Consider the following 18,510-nt stretch of genomic DNA (forward strand, 5'->3'; position numbering starts at 1 on the left):
GGGACATGTGGAAAACTGCCAACAGAACTGGAGGCTCCAGCTCAGCCTTTCTAGCCCAGTGTCCCCAAACCCTGTGACCTCCCTGGGTCATGTGAGGATGGGCATGGTTCTTGTGAGGGTTTGAGAAGTTCCAGCTCCTGTGGGGATTTGAGCCCAGCTCAGGACAGGACAGGACCCTGTGAAATGCTGATTTCCTCTTGCTGCACGCTGCAAGAGCAGAATAACCCAGAGTGAAACGTGGGGCACTGGAGGAGCTCTTGAATTTGATCTGAGAATGGTGCTCGTGACCTAAGATATCCCCTCATCTTCTGGGCACAGAGGGAGAACAACAAACAGGACTAAACAGGGTTATCTATTTTTATTTTCGTGTGATCTCACAGCTGTGGTTTGATGCTTTGGAAGCTCCAGGTGTACAATACAATCCAGATGTACAAAACCAGATAATCCCTGTTTTCATTCCTTGCTACTTCACACTATTTGCCACCTGGTCCCCACTATCACTAACAAAGTCATTTTGCCATTCTAGGAAATCTCTTTATTGCCTTTAACTTAATCTCAGAGCCATTTCAGATCTGCTAATTTCAATTACTCCCTTGAGTGACTTGGCTGAGTAGTTTCTGGTAGAGCCACAATTTGAGCCCTTCTCTGCCTTAAATCCAAAGCCTTTGTAGTTGTTACTCATTATCATCTAAAATTTGCTATGATATTGTTGTGTATATTTTCATTGTGCATTCTGTCTAAAACCACAATATTTCCTTATTAACACACAGCTCTATGAAGGGAATGAAGTGGCACAAAGCGTCACACTTGAATATTCAGGTAGTGTAGAAAGGAAACGTGGGATTGATGGAGCTGGGAGTCACTTCACCAGGCAGGAGCTGTGAGAGGCTCCAGCCCCACCAGGCTGTGGCCAAACTCCTCCCTGCTGTCATCGTGGGGGAGAAACACACAATCACTGCAGGGGCTGATTTAAATTCAAGATCAGTTCTAAAAGATGGACCTGGCACGCCATGTTCAGCTCACAGCAGAGCCACTTTGTTGTCTGTTTTTTCATAAAGGACATTCTAAAACTTTTTTTTCCCCCCCATTTCTGGCTATATTCCATGCTGGAAGGAGCAATACTTCTCTCATGTGGTTAGAAATACCCACTTGGCCAATGATCTCATGCAGCAGGGCTACGGAATGATGCTCTCTGCTGCCATCAGTGATTAACACACTGCATACAGCCATTAATTACCTTTAACCAGCTCAGCACTCTGGTCTTTTCCAGTGTATTCTAATGGAAATCCCAAAAGTTGTTGTATTTTTTTTATTATTTTTGACCAGTCACAGCTCAGCACTCTGGTCTTTTGCAGTGTATTCTACATTTTTTAAAAATTATTTTTAACAAGTCACAGCTCAGCACTCAGCTATTTTCCAGGGTATTCTAATGGAAATCTCTAAAGTTGCTGTATTTTTTAAATTATCTTTAACCAGTCATAGCTCAGCACTCTGGTCTTTTGCAGTCTATTCTAAATTATTATCTTTAACCAGTCACAGCTCAGCACTCTGGTCTTTTCCAGTGTATTCAATGGAAGTCTGAAAAGCCATTGTATTTAATTTCTGGCTCACTTAGAAGTGGTTTAAGGACTATATTTTTAATAAAGGCTCTTGGAAATATTTCGGATTTTGGGAAGCCTTATCCTGGAGCACGCTGCCGTGGGGGTGCAGGCTGGCCAGGCTGAAAAGCCACCCCTGCCCTGTGCTGCATCCTGGTTTCCTGGGTACCTTTGTTTCCAACATGTGAGAGAAAATAAAACCTCCTTTTGCATGTGAAGAGCCGTGCAGTGAATTCCTGAGGGCAGGACTCGGGGTGGGGCTGCTGGACACTCCAGGAACAGCAGGAATTCAGAGGCTTTGTGACCCTGCATTTCATCAGAAATAAAGGTGTTCCAGCACTTCCATGCAGTGATTCCCTGTTCTGCCGCAGGACACAGCTGGAGCATCAGGAGGGCACAGCTGAACTCCCCTGACCTGGCCCACTGCCCTCTGTGTTGATTTCTGCTTTTTCCTAGAGTCTGGCTGAATAGAAATTTTTCAGTTTAAAAAAAGCAAGGATTTATTCCACATTCACATGACATCACCCCATGTGACTGCCTGGGGGGTTATTTTTGTAGCCTGTGGTGATATCACTGAGTTCCTAGAATCAGGCTGATAAATTTTAGCACTGAACATTTATTTAGTTGGGGAACTTCTGTATTTTTTTTTTTTTTTAACTGCAGAGTTCCTTATTTTACTTCTCTTTTAGGCCTGGCTTTCTGCAAACTGTCTGTTGGGTTCAGTCTGCTGTTCTCTCCAGAATACCTGAAGGGGAAAATGTTTTTCTCTCTCCTCTCCCATCCTCTTTCTCCTTTTTGTTTTTTTCTTTGTAATTTTATATATTTGTGAGAAATCTGGGATGACAACCCTTTAAATATGCTTTTTAAAAAGATCTTGCACACTTTCATGGGGCTTTGTGTTGCCAAGCTCTATATAAACAAAAACTCTGTGTTCAACATCTTTTCATATACTCTCTGCACCTTTATCCCAGAATTAACACACCAAATGTTTCCTTAGGATTTACCTGTCAAGGATTTTCAAGTTATTTGTAGAATTTTTGTAAGCACAGCACAGGGTTTTTAACCCTTCCAATTAAACCATGTGAGTTTTCTGCTTTACTGTGAAAGCCAGTCCTAAATATTGATATGTCATTGGTATTTCTTCTGTGCTGGAGAAACAACTCTGTGTTTATCCTACTTAATTAAACAAAGATCAAGCATGGCAAAACGTGCTCTCCAGGATTTTGGGAGGGAACCAGTGCATCACTAAAGCTGAGCCATAATTATGTTGAAAATCCTAGGCTGTCCTGGCTTAGCAGATCCAGATTCCAACAGCTCTGGAACATTTGGAGAACTGATCTGCATCTAAATCTTGTGTCCTAAATTCTTCTCAAATTAGGAGATGCACAAGTAATATGTATTAATAAATACATTACTTATTTTTCAATAATAGATTATTGATTTTATCAATCTCTGCATTTCCAAGTAACAGCTAAAAGGATAAAATGCTTGCAGGTTGTTCAGAGACTCAACATAATCTAGAGATTTTTATTTAAAAATAATAACTAGAAGGATCTTTCCCTCCAAATCTAAAAAGGATAAACAAAGTGCAAGATTAGCTGCCAAGAAGCAATTTGTCACAGTGTAAGTTGTTCCTAAATGACAATTTAAAAACTCTTGGCTCTGGTATTTCAAATATAAAATCAGTAAGCTGAACACAAATCCCAAATGGCAATTTTGAGAAATCATAAAATTTCAAATGCTCAGAAATAGAAAATCAGCCTCCAATTCAGGTGAACCTTTCATGGATTGTGGCAAGACTGGAGGTCACAGTGGGAGAAATACCCTTTGTGTTTGCCTGCAGCAGCCTGCCTGATCCCTATCCCTGGGTGTGCCATGGCTTGATAGAGAACCTCCACAAACACCCAGCACAGCCCCTGCTCTCTGAGCTTCTCCATTTCTTACTCAATCCTCGCAGTCCCTACAGGATGAGGATGGCAGAGGTGCTGCTCCTATGAAAATAAATTATTTTTTCTCTCATCCTTTTCTCACCCCAGCTGAAGAGTGCTAATGCCTTCAGCTGCTTCTCATGCTGGTTTAGATCTTCCCAAATCCCTGGTGCTCTTTTCTGTTCCTCTGAGCTTTGTTACATACCAATGGTAGTGCAGGAACACACCATGCTGTGTTCAAAATGTGGGTACATCCTTAAATTCTGCAATTTAAGTAAAATACTCTCTCCTGTTTTGTTGTCATCTCTCCCCATCTTAAAGTCCTGGCATTGTTTCTTGTTTGAAGCATTGCTGAGCACTCAGCTGGCATTTTTAGGGAGCTCTTCCCAGTAAATCCCACCTGTCTTTGGTTGAAAAGAGCTAAGCCAGAACCCCTGACTAATCACACACACAGAGAGTTTAATTTAGGCTGTCTTTTCCTAGACTGTGGCTCTGCATCCACTTCCATAAGGTGTAATCAACAATTTCGTCATCTGATATTGCACTTTTTCAATGTCTGTCTTTTAGTCTCAAGTATCTTGAAAATTTTGTTTATCAGCACATTTTCTTGCCTTCCAATTTACTCCTGTTGTTATTTTTATAACATTTTGAAGAAGGTACGTGAGTTTTCTTCAAACCAGCTAATAGCTGTGGCAGGTAAATGAATTATAATGTATATGGAATTTTGAACAAGAGATTAAAACATAATTAACGTCTTCAGCTCTGACTGTATCTAATGATATTGCTGCTCATGTGAGTGTGATGAACAGCTGAGTAAGCAGGGCTGCCCTTTGAGATCGACTTTGCATATGCAAAAGCTGCTCTTTGTGGGATCAGTTTCCAGCTGCTCAGGCTGCAGGTTCCCAGCCAATAACTCGGCTCATGGGCTGCTGCCAAATGGGGAGATTCCAGTCCCTGCACACCTCAGCCTGCCCTGGCCTTGCTCAAGGAGAGCTGGGCTGGTGTTAGTCAGGAAACAGAAATAAAAAATAAAATCTGACTCAGTGTGAGCGCTGCTGCAGTGTGAGAGGGGCAGAGAGGGCTGCAAGGGCAAAAGGGACTGTCCCTTTGACACCCTCTGGATTTTACATCCTTGGCAAGTCTTCTTTTACAAAATACCATCTTTGGTGTGTTCTTATTTTTTTTGAAAGAGTGCCCAGGTTTCTGCTGCAGCAGAACAATCCAATTACTCAGGCTATAATTACAGGTACATGTACTGTTCATCTGCACCTCAACCCTAAAGCACAGCACTGCTCCTGCTTTTGATTCACAGAGGAAAAGACGAGGTCCAGGGAATTTAACCAAACAGTGCTTTTCTCTTTTCTTGACCAAATCTTGGTTTTCTCACTGAAACTCGAGCCTTTGACAGAGCTGCTGGTCAGACCTGTGCCTGCCGCAAGCACATCACCTGGGAGGAGCTTCCACCCATACTGCTGGTGCTTGTACCTGGAAATTAAGCCAAAAATTCCAAGTTCTTTAAGGAAACTTGAAGCCTGACTCAGTTAATCTGTCTGATCGTGTGAGTCTAGTAAGAATTACTCACCAAAGCTTTTTAGCTTAATCCTGTGAGTGCTCAGCAGGGAAGCCCAGCTGGCTCCGGGTGGGAGCAGCTCCTGGGGCAGGTGAGGCAGAGTCTGGCACACAGCGATCCAGGCTGCCCGATAACAGCTGCCTGTTCACCCTGCCAGCGCCAGCCAGCAAACCACGGCAACCAGCGCAGGGGAAGCCTAAAACCCAGCAGCTGGGGCTGTCAGAAGGTAGGTGTGTGGCACAGCAGCAGCTGCTGCACTGTGGAGTGAATTATGCTTCACACTGCCTTTCCTAATGACAGTCATTAATTTGAAAATGCTAATGAAGAGCAGGGCTGTTATGCCTTGTAGTGAATAGTTGTGGTAAGAATGGTATTTATAGGCTGATTGCTTTGAAAGTTTTCTGCTGCATTAAGTCGCTGTGAAAGGATAATTCCATATTCTTGCCTCCTGTGATAAAAGTTTTCTTGGAACTGCTGTTCCTTCAGTAAAGAACGTGGTATTGAATGGAAAACTACCAATTTTCATAACAACAAAATTGTTAATTTCAATAACCTGCATAAAGGGTTATTTACAATGCTGCTCAGCTTTGGCTACCTAGGATTTTACATCCTTGTCTTTTCCAAAATAGTGTTTTCAATAATTCTTATTTTTTGAAAGCCTGCCCAGGTTTCTGCTGCAGCAGAACAATCCCATTTACTCTGGATTAGTGAATTCTACAATAGCAGCTACTTCCAGACCCAAAACTGCAAAGTAAAGGTAATTAGGGCATCGTGGCTCCTTGCCAAATTCCAAAGCAGCCTTCCTTGGCAATTATCATCCCAACTGTTTCATGTGAGTTGCTCCACAGCAGTTCCACTTTCCTCTAGGAAGAGGGATTTTACAGAAAGGGAGTCGGAGCAATTCCTACCTCTTGCCTATTTTATTATTTATTGTTCCATATCACTACACAGCAGTGGCATATTTTGTGTAAATTCTTTCCATTACTCACGAAGCCACACAAACAGCTTGGAGCTTTCCTCAGAGAATTTTAACTTCCTGCAAAAACAAGCAACAAAAAGCTACCAGAAAAAGTAACCAAAGACTTTTAATCACTTGAGTCTACTTCCTGTCCCTAAGAGAAACCAGGATTTTCCACCTGCTAAAGTAAAATACTCAAGTGAATTACGTTATAGTAGACTAAATAAATCCATGATATTTTATTGTGTCAAACAGGAGAATGGATTGTATTTCTTATCCTTACTCAAAGACTTCCAAGGATTGCTCCAGAAATGGCAAGTCCTCTTGAGTAGGTCTGTTTTATACAATCTCAATAATAAACTTTACTCTGATAGCACTAAAAATCTGAATTTAGGCATTTGGTTGTAATGGAAATATCCTGAACTCTCCTGGTGTAAACCAAGCAGAGGTGAATTTTTTTAAATAATACATTTAATATATAATAACAGATGTACTGTATGTTATATTTGAAATATTAAATGTGCATATAAATTATGCAATTTTTATTTTGGATAAAACGATGGCTGTAACCATCAATACTTCTTTAAGAATAAGTGCAGTTGACTGTTATCAAAAGATAAATGAAGAGGGAGAGGGGGAAAAAAGAGGGCAAATAATTTTGCTTGCATTCTTGTCAGCCAAGAGCATGATCCTACTTGAAAACTTGATACATCAAAATCCATTTCTTGAGGAAATAATTTATTGCTTTGTGCTGAATGTTTCACCCAAAAATTTAGTTGGAATAGGTAATTTTGAAGTCTGAGAGCTACAAGAAGTTAGATAAATTACCCAGAGAGTGCTGGGGCAAAGCATCTGAAGCTTGCCCCAACATAAGATATTTTTGGCTCTGCTGCTCCTTATTTACAAGGATAAGGTTTTCACAAGAGGAGGAGAGAATCCACCGTGGTTTATTTTCAAAAGACAGCCTTGAAAGAGAGGAATCTGTCAGGTGTGTCCTGGGGAGATGTCTCAGCACAGAACCTCCCAGATGGAAATAATGCCTCGAGTTTCACCCTCCCTGCCTCAGGACAGCTTTGGCTTTCCTGCAGTTCCAGAGCCAGCAGAGAGCCCCGTGTCTGTGAGCCTGCACAGCCCTGCTCAGAATCCAGGAGATGGCACGGAATCCATGCAAGAACTGACATGGGGGCATGCTGAAGTCATCCAACCCCAAGCTGGAATTATTAGTAAATACATTATTACATACTAGCAACAAAACATTGCTATTCCTTTCCATCCATTCCACTTTGTATGTGACAAGTGGGAAAAAATAACCTTTTTTTAAAAATTTCCTGTCTAGAATTTAGTGTGTGAACCTAGAATCAGTTGTTCCAAGTTACAAATACTTGCTGTTTGAAAAGCAAAGGCTTTAGCTTGCTTTAGATTTTGCTTTTTTGGTATGTCTTTGGCCTCACTGTCGAATCAAATGGATGTCTCAGCAATGATGTTCCAGCAGTTACTCAAGCCCTTGTGTCCCTGTCCCATTTCTGTGGAGGGCAGAAGAAAGCCTTGCATAATTTGCTGCTAATGCAAAGCTTCTGTCTCCACCAGAAATAGGTTTGGAGGTGAGGAATGTCTGAATAAATGAATGTGAATACCTGTGAGTATTTGATGTGTATCTCCAAAGTATTAAAAATACTCAGGTACAAGCAGGCATGTCCACACTCATTTCTGTGCAGTTGCTGAGAGATGGAACAAATCTCCTAACGCAGCACACTGGGCTCTGCTCTCAGCTCCAGCAGGAGACTTGTATGTTTGCATTCCTTTGGCCTGATGTCTTTGCTAATTACTGCTCAAGTAATTTACTTGTTTTGCTCATAGCATTGTTTTGGGTTTTTATTATCTTGCAAAAAGAAATTAAAAGAGACGTTTGTTCAAAAATAAGACCAAAGTGAACATCATAGTTCATTTAATCAGAGTTGACTTTTCTATTGAAGCAGAATTATAAACTGATACATGTCATCAACCTGATTACCACTGGTCAGTCTGAGAAATGAATGTGCAACAGCAAGAAAGTCCTTAACAAATGAAACATCTGACATAAACATCCCCCACCTTTATCATCAGACACCAAATGAGCCATACACGTATGGAAGTTTGTAAAAATTGCACAGCTACACTGGTGTGTCATGCTAGAGCTTCCCAGGGGAATCTCCTGATCCTTGTGCTGTGTCAGAGCACTGCTGAGCCCTGTGCAGGATGTTTCTGTCAGCCCAGAGTGAAATTTCCCCCTGTGTGGCTCTGGAATGCTCCATGCTCTGGACAGGGCTGGCAAGAGCTTCCCCTTGTACAGCCACCAACCCTCAGCAGCTGCATGCCCAAAATCCTGCCCTGCTGGCACATCTTCATGAGTGCCCTGCTGCTGAAGGTAGGTGCTTGCAACACCATTTTTAATTGTCCTGGCCCTGGAAGCACAAATTGCTCTGTAGGACGTGGAGGACAGGAATCAAAGGCTGGCTACAACAGGGGCGTGTTGCCAAAAGTAACATAGCCCTTTGATCACCTATCTCTGTTTATCCCAATGTTGAGATGAACTTGAAAGACAACGGATAAATAGGCTGGAGCTGAAAGCCAGACAGCTTTTTTTCTTATTTTGCATCGCTTTTTGTACCAGAATCCAGTTAATGAGAGTTGCATTTCTCTTAGTGCAGGAATGCAGGCACATGGCTAAATTGGACTTTTGTCTCTGTGCTGCCTGCATGAACCTTTGAGTGATGCAGGTATTTATGACCTTGTAGGCACATGTTAATTAGCTGTGTTATCTGGGAATGGCAGAGCTGCAGAGCAGTAGGATGGATTCGGTGCCTGCTCTGGGTTCCTTGTCTCTGGAATCTGCCTTTGATGAGAGTGACGTGAGCAGGGCAGGAGCGAGGCTTTCTGTACAAACACAGCACAGTGAGAGCAGCCTTCTCACCACAACTATAAAAAAACCACTTGGGCTTTTTGATGAAGAAACAGAACAAAAATGATCTGTGAAGAGATAAAGGAAGGTTTGTGCATTTTTCAGCTCAGTCTGATAGCAACCTCCTATCCTACCCTGTCACTACTCATTCCTTACTCAGGATTCCTTGCAGAAAACGAAATGTTGCTGTCACCCTCTATGTTATTACAATGAACAGCTGTAATCCTTCTGCTTGGGGAGAAACTAAGTATTGAGTGGAGTTCAGTGGCCACGAGAAATTGTCAATGCACAGCTTAATGTCACACTAAATCAGGTGATAAATCCTTTATGTAGCTCTCTATCAGGTGCAATTACTCTGCTGAAGAAGAGTTTTCATTATATGTTCAGGCTGGGTTCTAAAAATGTTTGTCAGGAAAGAGCTATTTATGCTTTGTTATTTTTAAACTGTAATACCTAGCTCTGAAGAGATTTTGTTGTGGTTAGACTTTTTCAGAAAGTCAAAATAAACCAAATAAACCAGTTTGGTCAGGTTTCAAAAATAGAATACACGTGTAAATCAAAGTGCTGTATTTATTGTCTCTGCAGTAGGAATGACTGTTCAAATAGACACAAATTATGGCCTAGATTTTTAGTTTTTAAAAATGTGTCCTCTTTTTGGAACTCAAATAATGCTTATTCAGACTGAGGTTTTTATTCCCTGTGCAGATGGCACACATGAGTTCAGCATCTCCACATTAAATTTATAAAATATTATTCTAAAATTATTTTCATGCTTTGATATTCTCAGTGTCAAGTGCTATTCCAACAGACATGGTGCATTTGTCTTGTGCTCTTTGAAACTTCCTGTGTTCTGAAAGGAGATTTACCCAGGCTCTCAGTCCTTCCCAAAATTATCTGGAATTTAACTGCCATTCCTCCAACACATTTCCAGCTATGGGGAAAAACCAGTTATAGTCACCTGATAAAATAAATTTGTACCTGTCAGACACAACAGAGAGCACTTTGAAGCCACGTGCCTTTAGGGGGATTTTCTATTTACTTTTTCCTCAGTTATCTGTGCAAACAAATGGGCACCGAGGTGAGGTGTGGAGCAGCAGAGGACCCAGAGGACTGGAGGGTGATGGGGACAATTGTCTGTGAGCAGGACCTGCCCTTGGCAGCTCAGGTTTCAGAGCTCTGAGCAGAACTCCTGCACGTCACAGCTCCTTGTCACACCAGGAGAAAGTTAAATCTTGGGCAGAAGTGCTGCAGATGAGAATCTAAGATCCAGGAAAGGCACTGAGCTCAGCCTGTCTGGAGGGGAGTCTGAGAGAACTGGCTGGCATGGTGCAGAGCCTGGAGTTTTCCTAGAAGCAAATTGCATGGCACTGAAATGGGAGAGGCAGCAGTGCTGCCCTGCACAGAACCGGGCCAGAGACCCTGCACAGCTGCAGGGCCACAAGCTGCCTTGCAGTTCTTGAGAATTCTAAGATCCTTCTGTGTAAAATTATCGGTGAGGAAGGGCTGATGCAACTTTATTTTTTCAGTAGGAGATTGTTGTTTACTGTTTATAGAGCCGCACTCTCAGAATAATTTAATTACTGCAAGGCTTAATGAAAAGCTGTTTCAATTTATACTCTGAAGTGCTCCCACACAAACTGGCATTAAAAATCTACATAACTGATATTTTCATCCAACACATTTATTCTTAATTTTATAGAAAGACACCCAAGAACCATATAAGTATGAGCACCTAATAGATTACAGTAAGGAGGTTTTCATATGGAAGAGAGAGATTTGGCTCCCAAGATTTGGCTGAAAAGCTGCTGGATAGGGTGAGAAAGGCATGCACTGCAACCAGCCCAACAGCTACCACCTTTGGCTGGATATGAATAAAGTAAAAAACTGATGGTTTGTTCAGGACAAAGCAACAAAAATGATGGTTTTCATTTCAGCATAACAAGTTAACTGCACTGTTGACAGCTTCATAGATAAGGTGTCCTGTTGTTGTAAGGCAATTTATGTAATTTAAATTCTCAATGCATGAAAAACCCAAACTGAAAATTCTATTTCCACTCCTTTGAACACTTTAGTGACACAGGGAAATAATAAAGCCTTTCAGCTGGATGATAAAATATAAATAGTTTATGCATCATCATACAAAAAAGAGATGCCTTATTTGGCTTTCTTTTAGGTTGTTAATGCTTGATTTGTTCAAGGCCACTTTCTTCATGGTCTCTGTATGCTGGACTTCTTTTGTATCTAACTTCACTTAAACTTTTTCCTAAGCAATGTTCTCTTAAAAAAAAAAAAAAAAAAAAAACAAAAAAAAAAAAAAACCTCCCACAACAACAACAACAACAAAAAAAAAAAAAAAAACCCAAAAAACAAACAACAAAATGGGAAAAAAACTCCCACAACAACAAAACAACAACAACAAAAAAACTTATGGAGGATTAAGAGGATAATTTGTAGCATAATCAAACATTGCAGAAGGACAATGCTTGGACTGTGGCTGGATGAAATGGCAAAGTTTGTCTGCAGCAACCCTTGGTTTGAGAGGGAAGGAAGATTTGATACACAAAATTCCATAATAAAGTGTGTATATGCATTTCTTTTTCCCAGCCAGCATTCCACTCCTAATTCTTGCTGCTCATTCTTCTGAGGCTTAGAGGTATTAAGGGCACAGTTAAGGTGATGTGGTGGCACTTCAAACATTTGATATTTTTGGAGGATCCCCAAGTAAAGGCTGGGAGCATAGGAATATTGTACACAGCAAATGGAATCACCACAAATAAGGAAAGGTTCCACTTTTCCGTGCTCCTTTCCAGCAGGCCGGGTGAAAACTCTTCTCAAAGACGGGGATGGATCACCCCTGCCGCGAGGGAGGCTTTGCCTGTGTGACAAACCCACAGGAGAAAGGGAATTAATCCCCGGCAGGATAACGGTGCTCTCACAGCCTGACGCCCAGGGGTTTTCATTCTCCTCTCATCGCTCCCCAGGCTGCTTTTTGTACGGTAGGAACCCTCCAGATGGTGACAGTGCCAGAGCTGATGCTGTGCCTGGACAATGGAAGCCTGATACCTGGACATTCACACTTTAAACATCTCACCACAAACACAGACCAGATCAACCTCGGCAAGAATGCTGATAATTTTCAGTTTATTTTGGAAAGTCTGTTCAGCTTTTGTTTCCCTTCTACTTCAGTGCTGTAATGTTTCAGTTTCCCTGTTTGCTTTTCTGTTTCTTTCTTGCAGTTATTGTCTTCCTTTGCATGTGCTGCATTGTTTAACTCTGAAATCTGGCTTGCTTTCCCCCAGATCTGTGTTTATTTGCTCCATGACTACACTCCTTCACTGTTCTGCTCTTTTAAAAGGAGTTTAAAACTTTATGAAAGGTCTTTGGCAAAACCTCCTCTTCTTGAGGTGGTTTTTCCTCCTTTCCCACTTTCTTTTCAAGCTCCTCATGGTGCTTATATTTTATATGACAGTATTCAAAGATCCTTTTGCATATTTTGCTAAAATCTGTATTACTCTACCATATTACGTGGACATGCTGAGTCTAAAGCCGTGTGAATATTTATTGTACACAATGCTTTGAGTGTATCTTTCTATTTTTTTCCTCCTGGGCTAAGTTTTGCAGTCAGGTACATGGAACTCCTGTTCAAGTTGTATAAATAAACTGGATTAGTTCATCATGGGACTTCTTCAGTTGAAATGTGACATTGGGAAGTTACCCTGTAAGAATTTGAAAAGAATGATTTAGATTTTAAATTTTGCCTTCAGTGGATATCACCTCGGTCTGGATTTGGTTTCTGGTAGGTCTGAGCCCATGGCAATGGGGAAGAGGAAAATTAGAGAGTAAGGTCTTTTCTTAATAGCTGGAATCTCAGCGTGGCTTGTCTTGTGTAAAAGCTTAAATATTTCTTTTAGCAATATCCTCTAAATTGAAGGCATTGTTACCCTGGAATCAGTGGTAACTTTCAGAACAGATGGGAATGACAGCATGTTAGGGACATGGAAACTGTTTCAGCCCTCAGCCTCCTGGTTGCCATCTCCTTTCCAATCCCCTATGACTCGGTAACCACACCTCTTCCTGGGGGGCACCAGCACCTGAGGGCTCTCTCCTGTTTTGGGTTTTTTTCTTTTTTGGTGCAGGAGAGGCAAACCCAACAGTGCTTTTTCCTTGTCCTTGCTATGCCTCTCTGAGATTAATTGACTTTAGCTAAATTCAGATTTTGGTTTATATCAGAACTTTCTTCCGTAGAGAAATCCAAAATAGGGCTGAGAATTTTGCTGGAGGCTCTTTCTTAGAGTAACGCTTATTTAATTAACAATGTAACTTACATGACTGCAAATGCAAACATGTAATGCTCTTTAAAAACAGTTCTAGGAGAAATGTTTTCCTTTGCAAGGGCTACCCTGAGAAGCTGTATTTTGGGGTGATAATTTGTTTACTGTTTTGATGTGCCGTTTTGCACGTTCCAAAGCTAAAATAAGTGAGTTAAGAGCGAGCAGAGCCCTTTGGTATCCCTGCTTTTCCATGGAGCCTGTGCGGAGTCACACAGGGATTGCTGCCCGACAGCTGGTCCCTGTCTCCTCCAAGAAAAGAGCTTGCACGCTATTTCTTTTTATTTATTTTTTTATTTCTCCCCAGATACCTTCCCAGCAGCTCACACCCCACCCCTGAGCACGTACCGCCCCTGGGGAGCTGCTGCCTGCCGGCCGCAGAGCCGGCTTTGCTGTGCGCAGGTAGGAGCGGGCTGCCTTAGCCCAGGTAGGGCAGCGCTGCCCGGGCACGGCTCAGGGCTCGCCGCCGCCGGAGCCAGCGGTGCCGCCGTGCCCACACCGGGGCTGGTTCATTGACTAATTAATTGTCAAACTACCGAGGGCTCAGCCGAGGCAGGGCTGGCGCGGCCGGCTCGGGAGCTGAGGGCGGGGGGTGCCTGTGAGGCGGCAGCGCTGCGCTGCTCTGAGGGGAGCCGGCTCTGCCGCCCCTCCGGCGCCCGCGCCAGCCCCCGGCGCGGCGGCAGCGCTCACGCCGCTCTCCCAGGCCGGGTCGCGGGCAGGGCTGGAGGCGCGGCGGCGGCGGGATCCCCTCGGGATCGCCTCCCTTCCCCCCGCCGCCGGGCCCGCGGCGCCTCATCCGCTCCCAAATGGCGGCGGGGCGGAGCGGCCGATCCACAACTCGGCGCTCCCGCGCCAGGCGGGGAGGCGGGAGCGGCCGGGCAGGCGGGCGCAGGGACGGCGTCGAACGCCGAGCGGGCGATGGGCGGGGATAAATGTCTGCCTGGGCGCGGGGCCGCCATTTTCTCTGAGGCGCGGAACGAGCGGCGCCGGGCGGGACCGGGGCGCGGGGGACCCGCCGGGGGCCCGGGACACAGGTACGAGTGGCCGGGGAGCGCCAGGGGCGAGCGGGAGGACCGTTCCTCGTATTTCCTCTCTTTGCAGCGCTCCGTTCCGCGCTGGCGCCGCTCCGGGCTCGGCCCCGGGCGCGCTGACCCGGCCGCCGCCTCGGCCGCTCGGCCCCGGCGGACACTGGGGAAGGAGGAGGAGAACCGGGCGGTTTCGGGCCCGCGGAGCTTCGCGGCCGGGTTGCCCGGGCCGGGCCGGGGGGGATCGGTGCCGAGAGGGCCCGGGCGGGACGAGGGTGCCCGAGGGTCGGCGGGAGCGGGGCTGGGTCGTGGCCGCCGCCTGTCAGCGCCAGCGCGGAGCCGCGCGGGTGGGCCCGCAGCGCCCGGGACAGCATCCCGCAGCCCCGGGGCCGTGCCCTGTGCGGGGAGGGTGAACAGCGGGCATCCCGCAGCCCCGGGGCCGTGCCCTGTGCGGGGAGGGTGAACAGCGGGCATCCCGCAGCCCCGGGGCCGTGCCCTGTGCGGGGAGGGTGAACAGCGGGATGGGCATCCCGCACAGCTGGAGCTGTGCCCTGTGCAGGGAGGATGAGCCCCGGGATGAGCATCCCGCACAGCTGGAGCCGTGCCCTGCCCACAGCCGGGGCTGTGCCGGCCCGCTCTCCCCGGGTCCCTGCTGTGATGCTGTGGCTTTGTCCCTCCTGTGCTTCCAGCCGGGCTGCCTGACCCTCCTGTTAGTGTCATGTGGAGTTTGCTGAACTGGGAGTGGAAACGCCTTTAGGTGTATCAGCACAACTGAATTCTTTCTGCTCGGGCATTCTTTGGTCTGAATTGCTCCCTTGATTATTTGTGCAAGTTAAAATCCATTAGACATTTGCAGACAGGAGTAAGATTGCTCCGTGTCCCCAGTCCTTGTCAGCTGTTCAGCCCTGCCTGTAGCAGTGGTGCTCTGCAGGAGCAGCTCCAGCCCTCTCCTATTTCTGCCTCTCTTTATCTCCAGCCTGATTGCACACACCAGTGACCTGCCTGTCCCACTGCTGTCACCTCACCTGTGACAGGCCAGATGACTTGTGGAGAATTGTTTTCCTTAGCCTTGGAGTGACATCCAGAAATGCAGGGTCTGTGAGACTGCAGAACCAGTTGCAGTGGGATTGCTGCAGCATAGTTCGTGTTCCAGCTGCAGCTTGTAGGTGTGCAGAACCAGAAGGATCTGCAGTGGTGTACAACTCAGAGTCTTTCCAAAACTGAAGCCAGCTTAAAATATCTGAAGATGTTTTTTATTTTAATGCTTCAGAGAAACTCAGCTGCAGCTATTGCCTGAAGGATCACTGCATTGTGCCAAACTGGAATGGGCATGCTTATTCTTCAGGATGTGTCTGCAGTGTTGGTGCAGAAGGAGAGACTGAGTTGATGAATGTGAGAGTTAATTCCAGGCAATTCTCTTAAATCTCTTCTGGGGACACCCACTCAGAATGGAAGTGGCTTTAGTTTGGTTTGTCTTAATGAGAATTTTCTGCAGGCAAACCCTGAGGCTGCAATTAATCATGAAAGGTGTAGGAATCTCTGTGTGTGATCATGAAATGAATATGGTGACTGATTAATGTAGTAAGCAATTTAATCTTAGATTATTAAATCAGAAGTGAAGTAGCATCGTTGGGTTGGGGCAGTGATGCTTTCAGAGTCCTGGAATATGTTTTTGATATAGTTTGTTGCTATTAATATTTTCAGGACTGGACAACTTATTGTGCAACATTGCTGATTAACCTGCTTTGAAGGAAAAGCTGGAAGTGGCAGAAAAAAGCCTATTTTTTTTTCCCAAAGAAGAGCTAAACCTTTTTTTTTTTCTATTTTTTTTTCAGTTTAATTCCTTTTCCATTTTTTATTCTTAACCAACTGTGCATTCTGTTCAAATTACGTATGAAGTCACTGCTGTCTCAGGGCCTGAACTTACTATATCTTATTAAAAGAACTCATTTTCTAAACCACAAACATGACCCATGGAAATCATTGGTCAGCACTTCTTGGTACGCTACATCAGCAGTAATTTCTTCTGGGACATCTCCTCCCCTCCTCCCTCCAGATTATTTATGTGGCTCTTTGTGCTGTTGGAAAACCAGGAGCTGAGAAGAAAACCACGTTTTCCTTGTTGGAAAACATTGAATTCAGAGCTGTTGGTTTCCAAGCTCCTGTAGGAGATGGGAACCGAAAGCTGTTAGGTGGAATTATTTTATATTTAGGAGCCTTCGGTCAAGATTCGGTGCAGGAGTTGAAGTGATGCTGTGGGTCCAGGTTGTTTAAATGGTTTTTATTTTGCTAATTAAGTTAGCGGAGCAAATGAACGTGGGCAGCTGGGTGCAGGCCGGTGTTCGGGTCTGTCTGCGCGCAGCCTGTCCTTCCCCGCGCCGCAGAGCGGTGCCTTTGGCACGCCTCGGTCACGCCGCAGCTCCCGCTGCTGTTCCCTTGCACAGCCCCGGCGTCGCGCTGCTCCCCTTCCCGCGGTGTCGCGGCGCTGCTCCTGCCTCCGGGGCTGCTGCTCCTGCCTCCGGGGCTGCGGCTGGCCCGGGGCAGGGAGGGAGGCAGCGAGGGATTGCCGAGGCTTTGGGCTCCTCCTGGGGATGTGCTCCTGCTGGGGTGCCCTGCCTGATGGAGAGCAGGGAATTCCCCCGTGCCTTGGCTTCCTATTTCTGTATCCTGCGGGAATGTCCTGTTCTTTGTGCCTCTGCCTGACTTTAAAAGTGAGAAATAGCCAGGAATTGCTGCAGGAGAGGCAGGATAGTTGGTGCCACCAGTTGCCCAGGGCACGAGGATAATGGGATTTGTGCAGCTGCATTTCCAAAACTTTCATGGCAGTTCAGGAAACAAATGAGTGTTTGGCCACTGTGTGCAAATGAATGGTTGAGCAGGATGATTGTGTAGTAAGAAGTTAGTTCCTGGACCATCTTCTAAATTAGAATCACAGAAATCTAAAGAGTGTGCAATGAAAAATATTATTTAGAGTTGTATTTATAATGAATTGCATAAGTTATTGATCTTTATTTGGGGAAGCAGCAAAAGTCATCAAAACAAAATGAAAACTTGTGATTTACCAAGCACTGTGACTGAAGCATGATTTCAATAAGTTTTCACATAAATTTTTAAACAGACATGTTTACATCTACATTGTGCCAGTTTTGATTGACTTTGTGTAATTGCTTATGCAAAACCCTTTGATGTTTTCTAGTATGAAATATATCCACTGTGTATTGAATAAGGTTGTGGAAACATTTGGTCAGCTCTACAAATTAATTGAAAGAGGAGTTGATGTAACAGTAGGGACTTGGCTAAAAATTCTGAATTTATGACAAATTAACAAGGTATTTTAGCAATGAGCATGCATTAGCTCATGGCTTTTGAGACAGCATGAAGTAGATACAATTTATTCTGTATGGGTAACCCATGTTTAGTGATGTTCTTATTTTTTCTGAAAAGAAAGTCTCTTTTGGCCCATGTTCTGTGAAGACTTCTCCGAGCTCTGCCGGCTCTTGCTGCGTGCGCTGTTTTTTTGTAAACAATGCTTTTGCTTTGAAAAGCAGCTGGCGCACGTTTATTCCTTTAGTGACTTGAATATTGTGTTTGTACTATAAATGTCATCTGTTTTACACAAAGTTGATTTTATTGCAGCAGTGTGTACTGACCTTTTACAGGTTAATAGAATGTGGTCATTTGTGTACTGGAATGCTGCAGTGCGCACAGCGGATGAGGATAAACAAAGTGCTGGTCTGGAGTCATTTGTAAATGAGAAAAGCATTTTCAAGAGCTAGGAATTAGAACTGATCACGTTTATAAGTATCCTGTTGTCAGGCTTTGAAGTGATGTAGCGATTGAAATGAGGGATTTTAGCAGAACTGGGGGTTTGTGTGGCACAGCACGTTGCGGGGTTGGTGTGCAGGTGTGCCAGCTCTGCCCTTTCTCCTCCTGCATGCAGCAGCACCGTTAAATCGGAGCTGTTCACTCGAGGCAGAAGCGCTGGAGAATTGCCCTGCAAACCCTGGGTGCGGGTGTGGGCGAGAGGTGCCCGTGCTGTGTTCGCACGCTGGAGATGTGCCGGTGTCCGGCTCCCGCCCTCTGGCCCCTCGGCTGCTGCAGTTTCCAGCCCGGCCTTAGCTCCGCGGCTGTACCTGCCGTGGCTGTGCCCTCGCAGTTGTGCGGA

At 44.9% G+C, this 18,510-nt stretch overlaps 1 protein-coding gene across 5 annotated transcripts in view; it reads left to right on the forward strand.

Annotated features, from left to right (window-relative positions):
- RAF1 (Raf-1 proto-oncogene, serine/threonine kinase) overlaps window positions 1-18,510 on the forward strand; it is a 63,063-nt gene that overhangs the window by 11,292 nt on the left and 33,261 nt on the right. For 4 of the 5 annotated variants that reach the window (XM_041427538.1, XM_041427540.1, XM_041427541.1 and 1 more), the window contains exon 1: window positions 14,206-14,354. The exons of the other annotated variant lie outside the window; for it this stretch is intronic. The gene's annotated coding sequence lies outside the window, so the exon portion shown is untranslated. Of the gene's footprint in view, window positions 1-14,205; window positions 14,355-18,510 lie in introns of those variants that run through there. 5 annotated transcript variants of the gene reach the window in all.

Source organism: Onychostruthus taczanowskii, unplaced genomic scaffold, assembly GCF_017590055.1.
Source record: "Onychostruthus taczanowskii isolate IOZ18803 unplaced genomic scaffold, ASM1759005v1 scaffold116, whole genome shotgun sequence".
NCBI classification, from domain to species: Eukaryota; Metazoa; Chordata; class Aves; order Passeriformes; family Passeridae; genus Onychostruthus; species Onychostruthus taczanowskii.